The sequence below is a fragment of the Lactuca serriola genome, chromosome 2, assembly GCF_051521515.1.
Source record: "Lactuca serriola cultivar US96UC23 chromosome 2, Lser_US96UC23_V15, whole genome shotgun sequence".
NCBI lineage: Eukaryota > Viridiplantae > Streptophyta > Magnoliopsida > Asterales > Asteraceae > Lactuca > Lactuca serriola.
Genome location: NC_136409.1, coordinates 143,749,975 through 143,756,366, shown reverse-complemented (window position 1 = coordinate 143,756,366; position 6,392 = coordinate 143,749,975).

The window sequence follows — 6,392 nt, the reverse complement described above, 5'->3', positions numbered from 1 at the left end:
AACAAGGGGGTATGAACTTGCCTTTGCTTGATGTTTCGGCTTTTGAAGAAAGAATGGAAAGGATCTTTGGTCCTAGCAACACCTTGAAGTGGATCTCGAGCTTATGAAGCTTCTAAGGTGTGATCATGGAATAAAACTATGTAAGAAGGAGTTTTTCATGTTAAGATGAAAGAAGATACTTGTGTTTGACAAACACTTACCAAAGATTGGAATGACTTGATGAAGATCCTTAAAACTCTAGATAATTTTTGAGATCTTGGAGAAAGGAGAAGATTCTTTGAGAGTGTTTGGAGGGTGCTTGGAAAGTGTTTGGAAGTGTGTGTGTGTGTGTGTGTGTGCTAGTTCTCGGCCATGAGTAGAAGAAGAGAGGGGAGAGAAGGATGAGGTGACTTTGCATGGAAATATGAGATAGCTTGCCTTGTTACATGGTGAGTAATATGGAGGTGGCACCTCCAAAGTCAACTACCCCCCTTCCATTTCGTTTTTCATTTTTTTAAATGGTGTTAGGCCGGGGTTTTTTGGGCTAGGAGAAAGGGTGGAGTAGTTTGGGCCTTGACTTGTCTTTACTCAAAATCATTAGGCCCAATCATTACTTTTCGGCCCAATAAGGCCCATTAAGGGAGTTTATGGCCCATTAGGGAAAATTAATTCATTAATGGCCCAATAAGGCCCATTAAGGGTAAACAAATTTATTTTGGACCCAAAATGGCCCAAAATGTTAAGTTTTATGGAAGTGGGTCCAATTAGAATCCAAATAGGGTTTCCAAGCCCAAAATGGTTGAACTGGATGCTCATTGGTCCATTAGGTCCAATAAGGAAATCCTAGTCCAATATGGACTTACACCATGGTTCTTAGGCTTCAGACTCTTTGATGAACATGAATGGTGAATCTAAATGAGAATTGAGTGAGATTTACTTAGAGTATATGTTTTACAATAATTGAATGGTTACACAGGAATAGAATTTCCTAGCTAAAATGCTAGTTGTGACATCATCCCCGTTAGAGGGAATTTCGTCCCAGAATTCTTTTGAAATGTTAAGTTTTATGGAAGTGGGTCCAATTAGAATCCAAATAGGGTTTCCAAGCCCAAAATGGTTGAACTGGATGCTCATTGGTCCATTAGGTCCAATAAGGAAATCCTAGTCCAATATGGACTTACACCATGGTTCTTAGGCTTCAGACTCTTTGATGAACATGAATGGTGAATCTAAATGAGAATTGAGTGAGATTTACTTAGAGTATATGTTTTACAATAATTGAATGGTTACACAGGAATAGAATTTCCTAGCTAAAATGCTAGTTGTGACATCATCCCCGTTAGAGGGAATTTCGTCCCGAAATTCTTTTGAAATGTAGGTTTGTGAAGGAAAGAATAAGTGAGGGTACTTTTGCTTCATATGTTCTACACGTTCCCACGTGAATTCTGGTCCACATTTTATGCTCCATCGCACCTTCACAATCGGGATGCAACTTTGCTTTGTACGCTTCACCTCCCTATCCATAATCTCGACTGGTTCTTCGACGAACAGGAGATTCTCGTTTATTTCAATCTCTTCCAAAGGAACGACAAGGGTTTCATCTGATAGACACTTTTTCAGATTTGAGACGTGGAACACTGGGTGTACGTTGTTGAGCTCGACAGGTAGCTGCAGCTTATAAGCCACTGGACCAATTCGGGCAAGAATCTCGAACGGTCCAATGTATCGTGGGTTCAATTTTCCTCGTTTCCCAAAGTGAGTCATTCCTTTCCAAGGAGAGACCTTTAACAACACGTGATCCCTGACTTGAAATTCTAATGTCTTTAATCGTTTGTTAGCATAATTCTTCTGTCGGCCTCGCGATGCTTGAAGTCAAGCTTTGATTTGGACTATCTTTTCGGTCGTCTCACAAATGATTTCGGGTCCTTCAAGAGTGCTGGCTGGTGATTTCCCTTTTGCTAATTGAGTGTCACCCACCTCGGCCTAGCATAGCGGCGATCTGCAATTGCGACCATAAAGAGCCTCGAAGGGAGCAACCTTGACGCTCGTGTGATAACTGTTGTTATAGGAGAACTCGATCAGAGGAAAGTGGTTATCCCATGACTTGCTGAAGTCAATCACGCAAGCTCGGAGCATATCCTTGAGTGTCTGGATGGTACGCTCACTCTGACCATCCGTCTGTGGGTGGTAGGCAGTGCGTATATCTAGTTGTGTTCCCATTGCCTTCTGAAGAGATTTCCAGAATCTTGAAGTGAGTCTGCTATCTCGATCCGAGATAATGGATGTTGGCACTCCATGAAGTCTCACAACCTCCTTGAGGTAGATTCGGGTCAGCTTTTCCATCTTGTAGGACTATTTTATTGGTAGGAAATGAGCGGATTTTGTTAGTTTATCAACAATTACCCAGATAGCATCCAATCCATCTATGGTCTTTGGCAATTTGGTTACGAAGTCCATAGTAATCCTTTCCCATTTCCACTCGGGTATCACTGGTTGTTGTAGTAGTCCCGGGGGCTTTTGGTTTTCCATTTTCACCTTGTCACAAGTAAGACACTTGCCCACGAAAGTGGCTATCTCTGCCTTCATATTAGGCCACCAATATTGCTGCTTGATATCCAAATACGTCTTATCTGACTCCGGATGAATAGAATATAGCATCTTGTGGGCTTCATGCATGACTATCTCTCTGAATCCCCCAATTTTGGGAACCCAGACTCTATTCATGAAGTAATGGGTTCCGTCATTTTTAACTTCAAGCTCCTTCTCCATTCCTCGTAGTGATTCTCTAGCGACATTCTCCGGCTTCAGTGCGTCCAGTTGGGCTTCCTTGATCTGTGAGGCTAGATGAGATTGGATGGTCATTGATAGGGTCTTCACACGACGACTTGAATACTACTATGTTAGCCTTTCCTGGATGGTATTTGGTCTCACACTCATAATCATTTAACAGCTCAACCCATCTTCGATGCCTCATGTTAAGATCCATTTGATTTAGAATGTGCTGGAGACTCATGTGGTCCGTAAAGATGGCGCACTTGGTACCATATAGGTAGTGCCTCCAAATTTTCAAGGCGAAGACCATCGTCCCCAGTTCTAGATCATGTTTGGTATAATTTACTTCATGAGTTTTCAGTTGTCTGGATGCATAAGCAATTACCTTCTCTCATTGTATGACGACACAACCTAATCCTTGAATCGAAGCATCACAGTAAACTATGAAGTCTTCGGTTCCCTCCGGTAAGGATAGCACTGGAGCACTACGGAGGGCTTGCTTCAAGGATTGGAAGGCAATTTCTTGCTTCTCGGTCCAGTTGAAAGATACGCCTTTCTGAGTCAATGTGGTGAGGGGTTTGGCTATCTTGGAAAAGTTTTGAATGAATCTTCGGTAGTAGCCTGCGAGACCCAAGAATTGGCGAATTTCTATTGGCGTTGCCGGAATTGCCCAGTTTTCGATTGATTTGATCTTGGAGGGACCCACATGTATTCCTTCCTGACTGACTACATGGCCAAGAAAGTTTACACTTTGGAGCTAGAATTCGCACTTGGAGAGTTTCGCATACAACTTCTCGGCCCGCAGGGTTTCTAAAATCTGTCTAAGGTGTTGGATATGATCTTCTTCACTTCGAGAGTACACGAGAATGTCAACGATGAAAATAATTACTAATTTATCAAGGAATAGGCGGCTGACTCGATTCATGAAGTCCATAAATGCAGCGGGGGCATTTGTTAGACTGAAGGGCATTACGACGAAGTCGTAATGACCGTAACGAGTTCAGAAAGAATTCATAGAAATGTCCACTTCTCGGACTTTGAGTTGATGATAACCGGATCTCAGATCTATCTTTGAAAAGTAACTAGCTCCTTGGAGCTAGTCAAATAGATCATCGAATCATGGAAGTGGATACCGGTTTTTGATGGTGAGTTTGTTCAATTCCCTAGAGTCGATGCACATCCTGAAAGATCCGTCATTCTTTTTAACGAAAATAAATGGAGCTTCCCATGGCGAGAAGCTGGGTCCGATGAATCCTTTATTCAGGAGTTCGCTTAGTTGGCTTGATAATTCTTGCGTTTCAGCAGGAGCCAACCTATAGGGAAATTTGGCGATTGGAGTGGCTCCAGGAACTAGGTCGATTCAGAATTCGATTTGTCATTCTGGGGGTATTCCAAGAAGATCTTCTGGAAACACGTCCGGGAAGTCACACGGCACTGGGATGTTATGGATGCTTGCTTCCTCTTTGGTTTTATCCACCACATGAGCAAGGAATGCGTACTTCTTCTTTTGTAGACACTTTTGCGCCTTGATACTCGAGATAAGGCGAAGGTTTGCGTCGTGTTTATCTCTGTAGATTATTACGGTTTCATGATTAGGGAGACGAAGGCGAACGGCCTTCACCTGACACATAATATCAGTATGATGGGGGCTTAACCAATCCATACTGATGATCACATCAAAACTCCTAATGTATATAGGCATCAAATTTATTTGGAAAGACTGGTTATTTAGTGTTAACATACGTCCTATATAGATATCTTTGGTTGTTTCCATTTTCCCATTAGCCATTTCCACCGTAAAGGCTTCGTTGAGCTTCTGGGGTTGTTGATTTAGCAAGTGTTTGAATTTATTACTAACGAAACTTCGTTCTGTCCCATTATCAAATAAGATGCATGCATACGAGTTGTTAAGTAGGAACGTACCGGTGACAACGGTTGGGTCCTGCACTACTTCACCCTGACCCATTGTCAGCACTCTTCCTGTTGCTCATGCCCCTTGATTGTTCGTGTTGGGGCAATTTCGCCTGAAATTCCCGGTTTTCCCACATCCGTAACAGGTATAGCTGGATCTATCATTGCTGTTGTTGTTGTTGTTGTTGTTGTTATTGTTGTTGTTGTTGTTGTTGTTGTTGTTGTTTGTCATCTGGTTCTGTTGAAGCTGAGTCCTACAATACTTCGTTGTGTGGCCCTTCCGGTTGCACCTTGTGCAACTCATCTCTCTGCACTCCCCGTGATGGTGGAAGTTGCATTTGCCACACTTGGGGAGATTTCCCGAGTACTGCTTGGCAGCATTTGGCGTGGATGAGGTTGGAGCATGTAGTGTGGTTGTAGCTTGTGTTGCAGCATGGACGGACACTGTTTGTTGCTTCTTAGATGATTCCGAGTTTTTCTTTCCCTTTTGCTTGTTGTTTTTACCCTTCTTGCTCTCTTCTCCTTCTTAACCTCCGCTTCTGCTGTTTTGGCAACCTTCTTATTGCCATGATCATACAGTTTCTTGGCAAGTCTCTTGGCGCTGTCAAATATCTCAGGGTTGGCCGCAATGACATTCCCTTGGATAGGTGCAGTCAATCCCCAGATAAACCTCACAATCTTTTTCCCTTCTGAGGTGATCATTCTTGGACACAGAAGAGATAGCTCACTAAACCTGGATATGTATGTGTCGATATTGGAGTTTTGAACCGTGAGGTTCCACAACTCTTGTTCAATCTTCTGAATCTCACCTCTAGGATAGTATTCTGCTAACATCATCTCCTTCAGCTCTTCCCAGGGCATCGCGTTCATCACTGGGAGTGTCATGGCCTCTACGTGGCCATTTCATTAGGAGATGGCTTGGTCCATGAACGTGCAGGCTACGAACTTGACGTTACACTCATCCAGACACCCACATATTTCAAAGACGGATTCTACTTTCTCGATCCATCGCTTCAGGGCTATTACGCCTCCTGTCCCATTAAAGGTCCGAGGTTTGGTGTTGGTGAAGTCCTTGTAGGTGCATGGTCGTGCGGCTCCGTGGTTTGTCCCTTGATTTGTGCTTCCGGCTCCTTGCCTGTTGCCTTCTCCATTGTTTCTATTGCGAATCTAAGAAAGTGTTGTAGTGACCGCAGCGGACACTGCTTCCTGGAATGCAACCGAGTTTATCTCAGGTGGGGTCGGTGTTGCGTTGTTCCCACGGTTGGGTCTTTGGGGCATCTTTATGTCATGGAATGGAAATATGTTGAGTGCCTATTGTTTTGTGAGTTTGGGATCCTATAGACTAGGTGTATAGCATGTATATTCAAGTAATTTCATGCATTAACATAAAACAAGGAATATAAACACATAGCAGATGACAATGTCATGATAAAACATAAATCATTTTCATTAATACTAATAGTTTTGATACATGAAAATTTTCCAGAAGGCATATAGTACAATGAAGTAACATAAAATCCGACAACATCACGACCCTATGAGTAGTGTGATCACTTAAACATAGAGTCGATAGTACATAGCATAGTACGCCTAACAGAAACCTAATACTAATAGGATACACTACTAATCTTGATCATACGGAGAAGTGTCTAAAGGTGGTAACGAAATCATATCCCAAAATGTTGCGCCAAAAACTGATCCATCTCGGTCATTTCTCCGATGACCTCATC